The 17,238-nt window shown below is 35.3% G+C and overlaps 1 non-coding gene across 1 annotated transcript; it reads right to left on the reverse strand.

Moving 5' to 3' along the window:
• Positions 1-4,289: 4,289 nt before the first annotated feature.
• On the reverse strand, positions 4,290-4,452 carry LOC128598066 (U1 spliceosomal RNA). The gene has a single exon (XR_008383570.1). It is a non-coding gene; the product is annotated as a U1 spliceosomal RNA (small nuclear RNA).
• Positions 4,453-17,238: the final 12,786 nt, after the last annotated feature.

Genomic DNA, 17,238 nt, shown 5'->3' on the forward strand with positions numbered 1-17,238 from the left:
ATTGGGTACCTTTTCTTCCATTCTTTGGATACCTTGCTAAGAAGAATATTTTCCAGCTCCATCCATGTAAACATGAAGGAGGTATGTCTTCATTTTCTTTACGGCTGCATAATATTCCATGGTGTACAAATACCACAATTTATTAATCCATTCATGAGTCAATGGGCACTTGGGTTTTTTCCATGACTTGGCAATTATGAATTGGGCTGCAATAAACATTCTGTTACAAATATCTTTGTTATAGTGTGATTTTTGGTCTTCTGGATATATACCTAGCAGAGGAATTATAGGATCAAATGGCAGATCTATTTTTAGATCTCTAAGTGTTCTCCAAACATCTTTCCAAAACGACCGTATTAGTTTGCATTCCCACCAGCAGTGCAGAAGTGTTCCCTTTTCTCCACATCCGCACCAACATCTCTGGTTTTGGGATTTTGTGATGTGGGCTAACCTTACTAGAGTTTGATGATATCTCAAAGTAGTTTTGATTTGCATTTCTCTGATGGTTAAGGATGATGAGCATTTTTTCATGTGTCTGTAGGCCGTGTGCCTGTCTTCTTCAGAGAAGTTTCTCTTCAAGTCCCTTGCCCAGCCTGAGATGGGATCACTTGTTCTTTTCTTGCTAATACGTCTGAGTTCACTGTGGAATCTGGTTATTAAACCTTTGTCGGAGGCATATCTGCAAATATCTTCTCCTTTCTGAGGGCTGTCTGCTTGCTCCACTTACTGTGTTCTTGGCTGTGCAGAAATTTTTTAGTTTCATCAGGTCCCAGTAGTGTATTTTTGATGCAGCTTCCATTGCCTGGGGGGGGTCCTCCTCAAAAAATATTCACCCAGGCCGATTCCTTCAAGAGTTTTCCCTACGCTTTCTTGTAGTATTTTTATAGTTTCATGTCTTAAGTTTAAATTTTTAATCCAGTGAGAGTCTATCTTAGTTAATGGTGAAAGGTGTGGGTCTAGTTTCAGTCTTCTATAGGTCGCCAGCCAGTTCAACCCAGAACCATTTATTAAATAGGGAATCCTTTCCCCATTGAATGTTTTTAATTGGCTTGTCAAATAACAAATAACGGTAAGTAGCTGGGTTCATTTCTTGGTTCTCTATTCTGTTCCATATATCTACCTTTCTGTTTTTGTGCCAGTACCATGCTGTTTTGATCACTATCAATTTATAGTATAGTCTGAGGTCTGGTAGTGTAATTCCTCCTGCTTTGTTTTTATTTCTGAGTAATATCTTGGCTATTCAAGGTTTTTTTCTAATTCCATATAAAATGATGTATTATTTTTTTGAGGTCTTTAAAGTATGACAATGGAGCTTTAATAGGGATTGAATTAAAATTGTGTATTGCTTTGGGTAGCATAGACATTTTGACAATGTTGATTTTTCCCAGCCATGAGCATGGTATGTTTTTCCATTTGTAAACATCTTCAGCTATTTCTTTTCTTAGAGTTTCATAGTTCTCTTTATAAATATCTTTCACGTTCTTTGTCAGATAAACTCCCAAATATTTCATCTTCTCTGGTGCTATTGTAAATGGAATAGTGTCCTTGATTGTTTTTTTTCAGCTTGGCTATTGTTGGTATATATAAAGGCTACAGATTTCTGGGTGTTGATTTTGTATCCTGAGACATTGCTGTATTCCTTGATCACTTCTAAGAATTTTGTAGTAGAATCCCTGGTGTTTTCCAAATATACAATCATATCATCTGTGAAGAGTGAAAGTTTGATCTCTTCTGACCCTGACCCTATATGGATACCCTTGATCTCCTTTTCTTCCCTAATTGCAATGGTTAAAACTTCCATAACAATGTTTAAGAGCAATGGAGACAATGGGCAACCTTGCCTGGTTCCTGATCTGAGTGGAAATGGTTTCAATCTAACTCCATTCAATACAATATTGGCTGTAGGTTTGTTGTAGATGGTCTCTATTAGTTTAAGAAATGTCCCTTCTAATACCCATTTTCTTAAGTGTTCTGATTATGAAGGGATGCTGGATATTATCAAAAGCTTTTTCTGCATCAATTGAGAGAATTATATGGTCTTTGTTTTTTCATTTATTTATTTGCTGAATTATATTTATAGATTTACGTATATTGAACCAGCCTTGAGACCCTGAGATAAAACCAACTTGGTTGTGGTGTATAATTTGTTTGATGTGTTGCTGGATTCTGTTTGCTAGGATCTTGTTGAATATTTTTGCATCAATATTTATTACTGATATTGGTCTATAATTTTCTTTTCTTGTTGGGTCTTTTACTGGTTTGGGGATCAAGGTGATGTTTGCTTCACAGAATGTAGTATTCCTTCTTTTTCTATATTTTGGAAAAGTTTGAGTAATATAGGTACTAGTTCCTCTTTAAACGTTTGGTAGAATTTTGATGTGAAGCCATCTGGACCTGGGCTCTTCTTTTTAGGGAGATTTTGTATAGTTGATGCTATTTCAGAACTTGATATAGGCCAGTTCAACACTTCCACCTCATTCTGGCTAAGTCTTGGGAGGTGGCGTACTTCCAAGCATTCATCGATTTCCTTCAGGTTTTCGTAGTTCTGAGAACAAAGTTTCTTATAGTATTCGTTAAGGATTTTTTGAATTTCTGAGGGGTCTGTGTTATTTCATCTTTACCATTTCTGATTGATGAAATTAGAGATTTTACTCTTTTTTTCCTGATTAGGTTGGCCAAAGGTTTATCTATTTTATTGACCTTTTCAAAAAACCAACTTTTGGATTTATTGATCTGTTGTATAATTCTATTGTTTTCAATTTCATTTGATTCTGCTCTAATTATGGTTATTTCTTTTCTTCTGCTGGGTTTTGGGTTGGAATGTTCTTCCTTTTTCAATTGCTTGAGATGTCCCATTAAGTTGTTAACTTCCTCTCTTTCTGTTCTCTTGAGGAAGGCTTGCAGTGCTATAAATTTCCCTCTTAGGACTGCCTTTGAGGTATCCCAGAGGTTCTGACAATTCATGTCTTCATTGTTGTTTTGTTCCAAAATTTTGTTTATTTCCTTCTTTATCTCATCTATGACCCAGCTATCATTCAGCATGAGGTTATTCAGTTTCCATGTTTTTGTATGAGTACGCAGCTTCTTGTTGTTATTGAGTTCCACTTTTATTCCATGATGGTCTAAGAAGATGCAAGGAATAATTTCTATTCTTTTAAAATTGCTGAGGTTAGATTCGTGACCTAAGATGTGATCAGTTTTGGAGTATGTTCCGTGAGCTGATGAGAAGAATGTGTATTCAGTTTTGTTAGGATAAAATGTTATGTAAATATCTGTTAAATTCAACTGTTGGATGGTTAATTTTAAATCTAAAATTTCTTTGCTTAGCTTCTTTTTGGAGGATTTATCCAACACCACTAAAGGGGTGTTAAAATCTCTGACTACTATGGACCTGGAGGAAATCAAGATGCTCATGTCCGTTAGAGTTTCTCTTATAAATTGAGGTGCATAAAAACCATTCTTATCTGATGGTCCTACAAAAATACGTCATGGACTAGATGTGACCCATGGACCATACTTTATGGATCCCTCCTCTGAAATTTCACTTGTTTTGAGGCTAACTTAGCATCACTATGAAAGTGTGATTATGTGCTATCTCCATTGAAGGCAGCTTTCAATTTCTCTATCAACTCTTGAGTTGTTGTTTGCCTGCCTCATGTCCTTTTTTACCCTATTCGTGTGTGGTTTAGTATTCAACAATAGATTCACAGGACCCCTATCAATATTTCTGGAGCTTTTTCTCCACACAGTTCTCTCGAGTCATTTCGGTTGGCCCAAACTCAAGTTGATGAGATGACCATGCTTTCTTGGGATTTCCTTAATACACCACAGTCTAGGAAAGTTCCTCCAAGGCATTTGTATGGCTGACTTCATTTATTTCCATTCTCTAAGAGATCATAGTTCTCTGCTATTTAAAAACTACAGTCTTATATTTTCCCCCACTTTTCCAGTTATCTCAGGAGGTGGGTATTTTTGATCCCAACTAGTCTAACACATAATAAAATGGAACTTCTTTGTAAGTATTTTAAAACTTGTCTGTTTCCTAATCATGATTATTGCCACTTAAAAGGCTCTCAGATTATTCATTTCTTCTCTATTTTTCCTGCTATTATATAACAACAGGCCAGACAAACCTCATCCTTAGATGACTGTAACAGCTCCATTATAAAATCTTTGAATCCAAAGATCATATCTAATATTTGTGATCTCAAGTAGGTCCATACTATCTCTTATCTTGGGCAAATCTAGACTTTTATTTTGTTTAAAATATGTTTTTATTTCATTTTTTATAGGGGAAAGCACAAATATAGTTGCCCATCACCATAAATTTTGCTGTCTAGTCTCTTATATTTGGGAAAATTGCAGGTGTCAGCATACCCAGAGTGCAATGGATGATCCATGCCTGGGAAAACCACTGTCATGATCATGGTATCTCCCTGGACATATAAGTATTTGATTCTTATTTTTAATATGTACCTTTTCATTTATATATTAAGATATAAAACACCAAATTCTGAAAAGAATAGGTGAGGTATGATGAAAGCAATAGTTATAATAAAAATGAGAAGTAACATTGGTTGAACTAGACACTAGGCTAAGCAGGCTTTACACTTTATCTCATTCAATCCTCACATTTCTATGATATAAAGTACTTTACTGCCCATTTTATAGATGAGGGGAATTTTGAAACCATTCCATTTAGTCTCTTCTAAACACCACGAGTTTGGTAGATCTCATATTTATCACTTTCTATTTCATTGACTGCGGCACCAGAAGTCCAGTATAGGTTACCCATTTGTGATTTTGCAAACAGTATAACTTGATGAGTTGTAGCGTAAGCTAAATTCTAGCTCCATCATTTACAATACACATGACCTTTGTAACTTATCCTCTTAGTACCCCAATTTCTGAAGCAAATTCTTATAAGTAGTAGGGGAAATGTTCTTCTCCATGATTATGTGCTCTTGTTGGCAAACTTATTTTCTCACTTGGAAGGATCGGTTCTAATGATAGGAATGGCAGCTCCGACAGGATGTAGAATTATGTAAAACTCTGGTAAAATCTCCAGAAAATATTCTGGGAAACCAGCCTGCTTGCCTAATGACTTCTCCTCTTGGGCATCTGGCCTCTGGGTCTCATTACCTTTCCAATTGCAAACGAGACAAATTTAGTAAACTTCACCTAACCCCCTGTGGATTATTTATCAAAAACTACCTCCCATTTTAGCCCAACTGCCAATCTTGGATTATTTATCAAAAACTACCTCCCAATTTAGCCCAACTGCCATTCTTGTGTTGAGAAATTCGGAGGCTGTGTAAGGACAGAGGTCCAGCATTGTGGTTAAGGAAAGGAAAAGCCAAAAGTGCAATGTGTATCCACCCTTCAACTTGCTTAAAGTCACTGCCTCAAATGCACAGCATTTGAGAATAATTCTACCTACTCTCACTTTAAAGGTGAATTTTGCAATTTTTGAAAAGGTCCTTAGAATCACATTGCAGAATTAAAGGGTGTATTATAATTATCAATATCAATAGTAATAAAAGTTTATTAAAGGTCATTAAAATGAAAGGGGATGGCTCTAGATGCCATCAATCTAAATTGACTCCCTCCTCTTGTGTTAATTAGAAAACTCAGATAATGGTTCTATGGGGGAGTACAGGGAAAATTTAATTACGAAAGTTTAATGGGCCACTATCTACTTCCTGCCAGATTAAAAACTGATGATTTATATAATTTTAGATACTACCACAGGCTTTTCTAACAAAACATGTTGCAGAGCAATGTAAAAGTTTACTGAAAGCATTCCATTCAATTTCAAAACAATGCCAGCAAGAGCTATGTTTGCATTCTCCTTTCTGAAAATTGGGCCACCATTGAAGGCACATGTTCTCTGTTTATTAATACTCACAACCCCAAAATAGCTGGCAACCAGAAAATGCAGATTTGTCCACATACATTGGTTAAAATAAAATTAAATGTTTTATACTCTTGGAATGGTGGAAAGGGAGATTTGTTTAAGTTAAAGGTAGTAAGGGAGATTTTAAGGCACTGGGGAAAGAAAAAAATGTCTTACTGTTTCTGACTCATGATTTTCTTTAAGAGATCTCTTTGTTGGATCTCGCATTTCATTCATATCCCTTGATCTAGGGCTGCCTGTGACCAGCCCTAGATATATTATTCAAAATAATTACACTGTTTCTTTTTACTTTTTAAATATGTGGCTTGTATTCTATTTTCATGGGTCACTGCTCTCCAGAAAATGTGGAATTTAAAGGGTAGGGATGCAAAATTAAAAAGAAAAAAAAAAAGGAAATGTTGACACAGAAGAAGAGATAAGAAAACAAAGTATCAGCGTATCAGCTCATCCTTAATTCTAACTTATTTTCTAAATGATGTAGCATGAGGTCATTGAGGAGTTAGTTTTGTCGGAGATCTGAAACACTTACATTAAACACATAGAAGCTTATGAATTGAATGTGATTTGGGGATTATTATGAAGCCCTCCAGATTCTGCTTTGTTCAATATGATAGCCACTAGCCACATGTGACTCCTAGGCTCAAGCCATCCCCTTGCCTTAGCCTCCAAAGGCTAGAACTAGGTGCCTGCCATAATGCAGGGCTAATTTTTCTATTTTTAATGGAGACAGGGTCTCACTCTCGCTCAGGCTGTCTAGAACTCCTGAGCTCAAGCAATCCTCTCTCCTTGGCTTTCCAGATTACAAGTGTGAGCCACCACTCCCAGCCACACATGTGACTACTGAACACTTAAAATGTCACTAGTCCAAAATAAGACGTACTTCAAATTTTAAAGCCTAGTATTTTAAAAAAGGATATAAAATATCTGATTAATAAAATTTATATTGACTGCATGTTGAAATGTTTGCTCTATTGGATTAATAAGATATATTATTCCAAATAATTACACTGTTTCTTTTTACTTTTTAAATATGTGGCTTGTATTCTATTTTCATGGGCCACTGCTTCTCTAGATATTTGATGATGACACTTTATGCAAATCTACCACTATAGGCTAAGGCAGCTTAGTTAAGTTACATGTTTTAACTTAAGAAAAAGCTGACAAATCCAGTTTCTAGAAAAAAAAAATTTAATAGGAACTTATGAACAGAAGCCATTTCTCTGTGGCCATGAGACAAGATGGTGGATCCCCACATTTTTACCCTTCTAGACCCAGGGCACTATACCACAGAGAAGGAATGTGTAGGACAACTGAGGTTGACCCCTCAGGGAAAGGCAAGATTTATCATATGTATGTTTACTACAACATCAAGGTTGTTTCAAGTACATGAGAGCAGCAATCTTAGAGGCACTAGGGTTAATCAGAAGTCAACACGCTGGTGTTTTAGTATCCAAGATGGCCTTGCTCTAGTCTCCACAAAGGGGAAGTAATTGATTCAAAAATAGAATTTTATGGCTTGGAGGATAATATTAGGGATCTGAGTGAGATACGGTTCAGGATCAAGAAAAGTGGGCAGAGAGGCGTTAAGGAACTGAATAGATTTCTGAGAAGATACGGTAGTATCATCTCATTTACATGTTTAACTTGTGTTAAAGAGGGAGACAGAGAAAGACACTGAGCTGATGAGCCTACAGTTTAAATATATGTGGTGATTCTGTTCTTTCATTCCATTCTCTGACCATATACCCATGAGGGACTCAACATGAAAGAGATATAGGAACCTCAAGTTTGTCTGTTCTTAGTTCCCGTGAGCCTCCTATAGGTATGGGAATCTTCTCTGTTGAGTATTATCCTAGAGCTCTTTAGAGCATGGACCCAAGCTAGCTTGTTTGCCTTGAGCCATTCATTAAAAAGTACCAATTGTTCTAACAGTGGAGAAGAAGTGTTGTGTTAGTGGAAAAAAAGTGGCTGTGTTAAATTTATAGATAATTATATATCTGTATATAATATTTTAGGTGCTATGTAAGAGATTTTCACTATATATGAATTTCACTATCCATGAATATTTTAGGTGCTATGTATATAACAGTTTCTCCGTATGAAAAAAAAAGTTGTTCTCAAACCAAGAGAAAGCTTTGGAGGTGGGTTATTTGGGGGGGGGAGATGGCCCCATGTTCTTATGTCATATGCCAAAACAAATTTTACATAAATAGTTCCATAAAACATAAAAAACAAACAAAGCACAAATAGGAGGATACTAGTTGACTATTTATTAACTGAGCTTGGATTGGAAGGGTTTTTTTAGTGCATAAAAGCAAAGTTTAAAGGAAAGCGTGGATACATTTGACCAATTAAAAATTTAAAATTTTGGGATGTGAAATAAAAGTCAAACAACTGAAATGGAAAAGTTACTTGTAATAAATATGACATCTTCCAAAGCTAAAAAAGTCATTATAAATAAGAAAAAAACATTAATTCCAGGTTTAAAAATGAGAGAAGGAATATAAACTGATAATCCATAAAACAAAAGTACAATGGAAGCATTTGGAATTCAAATTTATTTACAATCAAATAGATAGATGCTAATTAAATAAGATTATTTGTAATAGCAAAAAAATCATAAATAGATGCTGAATAAGATAGTAATGCTTAAATAAATTATTGCCCACACGCGCATACAAAATTATGTAACTACAATTTTAATATTTTCAAATTTTATTAAGAACAAAAAATGCTTTAAATAAAAAAAGCTTCTAAAATTATATATACTATATAATCCAATTACTATGTATGTAAAATACACAAAATTCTTGTTGGAATAAGATTTAAATGATAGACTCAGCACTTGTAGCTCAGCAGCTAGGGCACCAGCCACATACTCCAGAGCTGGTGGGTTTGAACCTAGCCCGGGCCTGCCAAACAACAACGACAACTACAACCAAAAAATAGCTGGGCATTGTGAGGGGTGCATGTAGGCTGAGGCAAGAGAATCACTTAAGCCCAAGAGTGTGAGGTTGCCCTGAGCTGTGACACCACAGCACTCTACTGAGGGCAACATAATGAGACTCTGTCTCAAAAAAAAAAAAAAAATATTTGAATGATTAAAAAGTGAGATAGCATTAATGATAACTATATCTCTCAGTTGCATAAATATAAATTATTTTTGTTTATACTCCCCTATTTTCCAAATTTCCTATGGTGAGCTTATACTACTTTTATTATAAAAATTATTTAATAAAAATATAAAACTTTCAATCCAACTAGACATTAAAGAAATACAAGTAACAGTGTAAAGCTAACACTTTTTCCCTATTAAATCAGTAATGAATGGGAGCAGCAAATGAATGTGGGTGTGGTGAGACAAAACTCTTGACTAAAATGTAGAGTAAGACTATATAATCAAGAGTTATCAATGCAGTAGAGCTACTTTCAGGAATTCATCTAAAGAAATCAACTTGAAAATGTGGGCAAAAATTCACTGTAGCTAGGTGCATTGAAAGCAGAATAGAACATTGGAAACAATCCAAACATTCAACAGACCTTTAGTTAAATGAGAGATTCACCCATACAATGATCTATTAAGTAGTCATCAAAAAGGTATTTTGGGAATGGTTTCAATGACATGGGGAATATTTGTGGCATTCCACTGAGAGCAAGTTAGAATGCAAAATTATATATATACATTGTGTAATCCCGTTATGCAAAATGCTATATCATATACTGAGAACAGACTGGATGGGATCAGGTCAAAGTTAATAGCAGTTATCTCTGAATTATAATATGATTAATTACAAATTATTTTTCTCTGGTTAATTTTAACTTTTGGTTTATCATTTTCTGTGTTTTTCAAGTTTAAAAAAAATCAGGGAAAATATTTTTAAATGCCTGTGATGCCAAACATCTGTTTTTAGTGGGCAGTTCTCTCAGATGCTCCTCAGAGGCTGTGCTGAATGGTCCAGGAACTGGGGAATCCATAAGCTGAAAGACAGACGGGCTGCTGTAGGAGCTGTGGTTAGGAGCTGCGGCCAGAAGGGGAAGTATTTATTGGCTGCTGGAGAAGGAAGCCCTGGCCAGAGTCACAGCTTCAGGAACAGCTGTTAGGAGACTTCTCAGAGAAGTGTCAGGAGCCATGCACCAGCCTCCCCATCCTCCTCCTGACTGGGACCTTTCAGATGAAGAGGGCTAGTGTTCCTTTTTCTGCTCAACTTGTCTTCTTAGGGAAGAATGAAAACTATAGACTTTTCGGTATAATCCTGTCTAAGGAGAGAAAATATATTAATATATTTAATATCTGCTAATATTTGAACCCCATTGTGGGCAGGGCTTTGCAGATTATAAGTGATAGTCTGGTCCTTATAAAAAATATATATATATACCCACATACACAGTATATAAATTATATAGAGAGACTATATATATATAAATTAAAAACCTACATAAAGTTGACATTTACAAGGGATAAGATAAACATAAGATCAATATTTAAAAGTAATTTTGTTTTATTTATTGACGGTATAAAAAGCACAATGTAATAGGAACTGTGATTGAATATGCTTCACTGGCTTTGAAAATTTTTGGTTAATTCCTTGTAATATATGATTTGGTGATCTGGCTTTAAAGTCTTTGTTTTAGCACAGTTTTAAGCAATGTCATTCCTGGGAAAGAGGCGTCTCACAAAGAAAGATAGATCCAAATGGAAGAAGTTCATGCTTGGCTCATCTTACTAAATCATCATGCTCATTTTTCAATCCCGAACTCAATTATGCAAAGGTATTTATTGTTGGCAAGACTGTGGAGAAACAGACACTCTCATACATTGCTGGTGGGAGTGTAAATTGGTACAACATTTATGAAGATAATTTGGCAGTATCTTTCAACATTACAAATGCACACACTTTTTTGATCCAGATATTCAACCTTTTTTTTTTTTTTTTTTTGAGACAGAATCTCACTTTCTTGCCCTCAGTAGAGTGCCGTGGTGTCACAGCTCACTGTGACAACTTTCAACTCCTGGCCTTAGGCAATGGAGCCTCAGCCTCCTGAGTCGCTGGGACTACAGGTACCTGCCGCAATGCCTGGCTATTTTTGTTGTTGTTGTTGTTGTTGTTGTTGCAGTTTGGTTAGGACTGGGTTCAAACCCACCACCCTTGGTATATGGGGCCAGAGCTCTACCCACTGAGACACAGGCACCACCCAATATTCAACCTCTTAAGAATTTATCTGATGGCCATACTAGCACACATGTAAAAAGGCACATAAAACATAGTAATCCAATACAGTATTGTTTGCAACAAAAGACCAGAAACAACATAATTATGTATCACTTGGAGTTGGTAAATCAATCATGAGATATTTATAAAAAGGAATATTACAGATCTTTTGGGTAAATACCCAGAAGTGGAATTGTAGGATCATATGTCATTCTAATGTTAGCTCTTTGAAGGAACTCCACACAGTTTTCCATGAAGGCTGCACTAATTTACACTTCCACCAATAGTGTACAAGGATTTCCTTTTTTCCATATCCTCACCAACACTTGGTATTACACAGCATGGTGAATATAGTTAATCATAGAGTATTTTATATTTCAAAATTGCTAAGAGGGTAAATTTCAAATTATTCTCACCATGAAAATTTATTTCACGTTAGCTAGCCTGATTTGATTATTCCACACTGTATTCATAAATGCTAAGATTACTTTGTATCCTGAAGTTACACAATTATAAATGGTCAATTAACAAAAATGAGGAATATTGTGCAGTCATAAAGTAGAACATAAAGACACTTTCTGTATTAATATGGAACTATCACCATGACATACTAAGTAAAAACAATTAAGGTAATTAAGATCCAAAATATTTATGAGATACTAGTTCTATTACAGAAGGGATATGTAGAAAGGGGAGTAAGGAGATGTATCTGCTTTTTGTATGTGTAGTATGTCTCCAGAAGGAACATAAGAAACCAGCACCTCTGATCATCCCCAGTGTGTATTGGAATTGGAAATAACAGTGGGAGGATGACTTTTCATATTTAATGCTCTTAAGTATTTTGGATTTTGTACAACATGCAAATATCACACGTTCAAAAAATTGTTATTAAAGGGACTCATTTTTATAAAATTAACCACATTGAGAGCATCCTATTGCATGTAAGCTTCAATATATTGCAGCTGGCAAAGGAAGGCCTGAGGAATGTGCGGCGAACCCTTCAACTGTCTAGTTCTTCCACTCTCCTCTCAGAATATAGAAGGGTCTACATGTCACATAAGGACCAAAAAGGGTAAGTGGTGTCCATCCCTACATTAAAAGTCAGTAAAGCTTAATTTTTTCCTTTCCCTCCCAGCTCTTCATATACCCACCTTCTTTCCCTTCCTGAGAAATGGTCTCACTATGTTGTCCAGGCTAGTCTTGTACTTCCAGACTCAAGCAATCCTCCCATCCTAGTCTCCTAAGTAACTGGGACTACATCTATAGATGTACACCAATGCACTAAGCATTTTTAAAAATCTATATGTAAAACAAATACAAATAAAAGTTGTATTATTATTATTATTGTTTCTGTACCTTAAGAGAGTCTCACAAATCATCTGGATACAAGCACCCTGCTTTAGAGTCAATGGGTTCTAAATCCATCAAAAATCATCATGGAACCATTGATAAAACAGCCAAACATTAACATAAACCAAATGATAGGAATTTATTAGTGGGTCCTACATGTTAATAATAACCAGCCTTTTCCAAGAAATAAGTTCTATATTGGAAAAGCTATACACTAAATCAGTGGGAAAAGAACGGTTACTTCAGAAGTCTTTGTTTCATCCTATTTCTGCAGCACATACACTAACTAAAAGCTACAGGCAGGTCACTTAGGACATTAAAATGGCATAACTACTTTTGATTAATCATTTTAGCATCAGAAATATTTTCCTTTAAAATAGACATTTACACCAAGGACAACAAAGGAGGTGCCCCGAAGCAAAACAAACAAACCAAAAAACTCCATTTGCACTGTTTCCTTTTCCGGCTAGTTTCCAATGTACTGTACTGAAGAATTTTGCATTATAAATCCAGGGATGGGTTGTCAGTTCTAATTTAGGTAGATGTAGACAGTTTTCCACTGCAGCTTTCTGGCCTGAAGCCGTCTGTCTGGCTGCTAGACACTACTGTGTCAACAGTCACCAGCGTGTCCTTGAACGTTTCAGGTGCTATGAGAGTTAGTGGTTTATACCCGTGACCAGACATCAGAAACTAACCCACGAAGCCAGTGGAGCCATGTGATGATCATAGATAGGAGAGTGTCCTCAGAGTCCTGTTTAATAAGATATTCAATGAGTCTAAAGACCCAGATCAAGCACAGAAAAATAGTAAATATATTGCAAGGAGCTTTTTCCAAAGCACTTTAACATTTTCTGGGTAAAGGTGGGAATATCACAAATAACAAGCCAGTATAATCAGCAAAATAATCGGCAAATATACACCACAAGACAGACTCTCTGCCTTGTCTGCATTTTTGCTTATAAACATTAAACTCAACATCAGACCAGCATGTCCTCTCTGCCCTTTTGACCAAGGCTAACATCATCCAAGATTCATCTGCATTGTAGCCTCCTCAATCTCCACCCAGTTCTAGGGGTACAGAGTCAATTGCTCCCTTTCCCATGTCAGTAGTACTTCAGGGCAATGTCTGTTCTTCCAGTTTTCTGTTACTTCCTAGCTTTGTCCATACATCTGACTTCACTACTGGACTGTGCCTTAATCATGTTTGATTTACGTTTGCTCTTGAGTGCTTAGCACTATGCCCTACACTTTTGGATTTTTCATAAAAGTAGATTTTAGAGTAAATAAATGAATACAATCTAATTGGGTTATGTATACATAGAATTATCTCCTATCAAATACTTTTACATTACTTTGATTTTTCTAGTTACCCCGTCAACAATTTTTTGTGTAGTCTGTGACCTATGGCAATTATTGCAGGTCTGTCTGGCTGCTAGACACTACTGTGTCTAGCAGTAAATGCTTCCTTATGTCTTCGTAAAGCTGTGGATATATTTTTGGACTACAGTTAAGAAAATGGATGGCATGTAATAATCAAGAACTAGAAAAGAATGGATTATGACTTCAGAACTACTCTCTCTCTACATTATTGAATAATTTTCATTAAGAAAATCACCCCCACACACACACCCCAGGATCCATAGTAAACAAGTTACAGTAACCAAGGACAACCAGGCAAAGATTAAGTTGGTGGAATATTTTAGTTTCTCAATTACTCTTCCCTTGTTTTTTACCACTTGCACCCAGACCCTATATTCCTTTCCTTTCTTTCTTTTTAAAAAAATATCAACTGCTTATCTGTGTCCATATTGGCAATCTTTCTTTTGCCTGGAAATCAATCTCTAGATACAAATGCATGAGGATTTAAAGCAGCAGTTCTCAACCTGTGGGTCATGACCCACAGGAACTGTATTAAAGGTTGCGGCATTAGGAAGGTTGAGAACCACTGATTTAAAGTTAAGGTGTGTTTTCATCTGAATAGAAAAATCTTTGCCTCCAAGTATTAAACAAATAATTTTTGAATATCCAGCTATTTTTGAGAATACAAAGTGTCTTTACTGAATGACTGAAATGCTGTGGTATTATAAAAACAGCCTAGGATTAATAACCAGAAGATGTAGATCTATTTATCTCTGATTTACTCTTTAGATCTTAGATGCTAAGACATATATTTGGTACAAATGGATTGAAAATTTGTGCTCTCCCACCCCCAAATTCATATGTTGAGACCGTAATTCCAATGTGTTGATATGTGGAGTTAAGGGTCTGTGGGAGTCCTTAAGTCACGAGGGTGGAGCCTTCATGAATGGGATTAGCACCCTTATAAGAAGAGGCCAGAGAGCTACCTATTTATTTTCCTGCCATGTAAGAATATATAAGAAGTTGGCAGTCTGCTACTTGGAAGAGGACCCTCACCCAATCCCAACCATGCCGGCACCCTGATCTTAAAGTTTCAGCCTTCAGAACTGTGAGAAAAATTTTCCATTACAGATAAGCCAGCCAGTTTATGGTACTAACATGGTACTTTGTTACAGCAACCCTGTGAACTGAAAAGACACTTGGCCATCTTTTAATACCTTTGAAATCAGGATAAATTTGACAATTGGTGGCATATCATAATTCAATTAACAGTGTTTTTTCTTTACTAGGAGGACATAAGATAATGGTGCCTCTTATAATATATGGAATTTTATAGTCATTGAAACATTGTAAAATAATGATTGACAATTCATAATTCACACATATATTCATTCTGCCATCTAATAAGTGCTTATCCAGCACTATCTATAACCCATTGTACTTGGGCTTAAGAACAGGAACTGTTTCTATCCTAAAGTTTATAATCATTTAAAAATGTAAGTGTCACCCTATGTACCTGTTTCATCACTAAAATGAAAGAGTTGGTATAGAGGACTTCTAATATTGACTTTAACATTTTATAGTCTTTAACAAAGGCCCTCAGATCATTTTTTTTTCCTGAAAAGAGTATTTCTTTAGTATATTTTCCCATATTTGATGGTAGGAAAGGACACTAACATTTATCATGTACTAAATAGTATTATGGCCGCTTCACATATACTCATTCATTTAATTATTATTCTTTGGTCAGATAAATATCATCCCCATTTTGCAAAATAAGAACAAAAAAGTAAATATTTTAAAGAATCTATAAGAAAAGATGTATGTAATGGATAAAAAGGTGGGAAATATCAAATAAGATATAGGCACTATAGAAAAGGAATAAATAGAAACTCCTAGAATTTAAAATTATAATGTCTGAAATTAAAAGTTGGTTGAATGGGATTAACAGCATATTGGACATAGCAGAAGAAAGAACCCAATTGAACTCATTCAAACTGAAATTTTTAAAAAGTTAACAAAGATGAACAAAGCTCCAGTGACTCGTAGGAGAGTATCAAATGGTCTAAAATACATGAAAGATTCCTGGAAAGGGAGGAGAAAAAGAGAATGAGACATAAAAATATGGGAAGAAATAATGGCCTAAGTTTCTAAATGTATTAAAAAACAGTAATCCACACTCCCAGACACTGAATCAACCCCAAGCAGAATAAATACTAATAGAATTACACATTATAGTGATAATGCCAAAAACCAAAGGTAAAAGAAAAATTGTAAAATCAGCCAAAAAGCAAAAACCACATTACTTGTGGTATGCTGAAGCTGGCTGGTACTGACTCATGAGAGCTGATTATGCATGCCCTGCCCCAGTTCTTTGTGCTATAATTTGATGTTGGCACCTTGAAAGTGGTTGTGGTAGGACATAGAAATCAGCAAATACTACAAACCAGGGCTATTTATTCCCACCCCCACCAGAAATCCATTTTTTCAACATCTACCAGCTCATTGTTGCACATTACAAGCAGGAGAACAGCAATGAGGATCATAAAAGACTTCTCGCTAAAACAAAGGGAGGTCAGGGAAAATATAGTGTTATTTTATTTAACATGTTAAACATTGTTAAAGTATGAAAAAATTTTTCCAAGAGAAAATTGTATTTTGAATAAATATATCCTTCATAAATGAAGTTACAGATATTTTTATGTATGAAAGCTGAGTGACTTTGTCATCAGCTGAACTGCACTACTGTACATTCTACTAGTAGTTCTTCAGGTTGAAGCAAAATTTGGATCTGGAAACGAAAGAACAATGAAAATACTGAATATGTGAGTGAATGTAAAATAATCTTTTCTTCCTTATTTCCAATTCTTTAAGATTGAGTACGAGTTAAAAAAATTAACAATATTGCAGTATAAGGCTTAGAAAATGTATGGGTAAAAATACGTAACAATTGCACAAAGGATGGGGAGAAGTTAGATGGAAATATACTGTTAGAAGATTCCTACATTATGTATGAAGTGGATAATACTAGTTTCAGGTAGTCTATGGCTAGTTAAAGATGCAAATTGGAATCTGCAGACATTGTTAAAAAAATAAAAAGAGACATAAGTAAAAGTCAATAGAGTAAATAGAGTGAAGTACTAAAATATTTTTCATTAATCAAAATAATCTAAAAAGGATTACTAAAAGGAGAAAGAACAGAGTACATGTATATAAAGGAGATAGGAAGATGATAAATTTAACCAAATCTTATTATTAATACATTAAATACGAATGTAGTAAGCACTGGAGTTCAAAGACAAAACCTGCCAGATTAAAAAAAAAAGGATTAATTTATTTGCTAATTTGAAGAGACTTACTTAAAACAATAAGACACAGGGCAGTGCCTGTGGCTCAAAGGAG

This window comes from Nycticebus coucang, chromosome 10 (assembly GCF_027406575.1).
Source record: "Nycticebus coucang isolate mNycCou1 chromosome 10, mNycCou1.pri, whole genome shotgun sequence".
Lineage (NCBI taxonomy): Eukaryota > Metazoa > Chordata > Mammalia > Primates > Lorisidae > Nycticebus > Nycticebus coucang.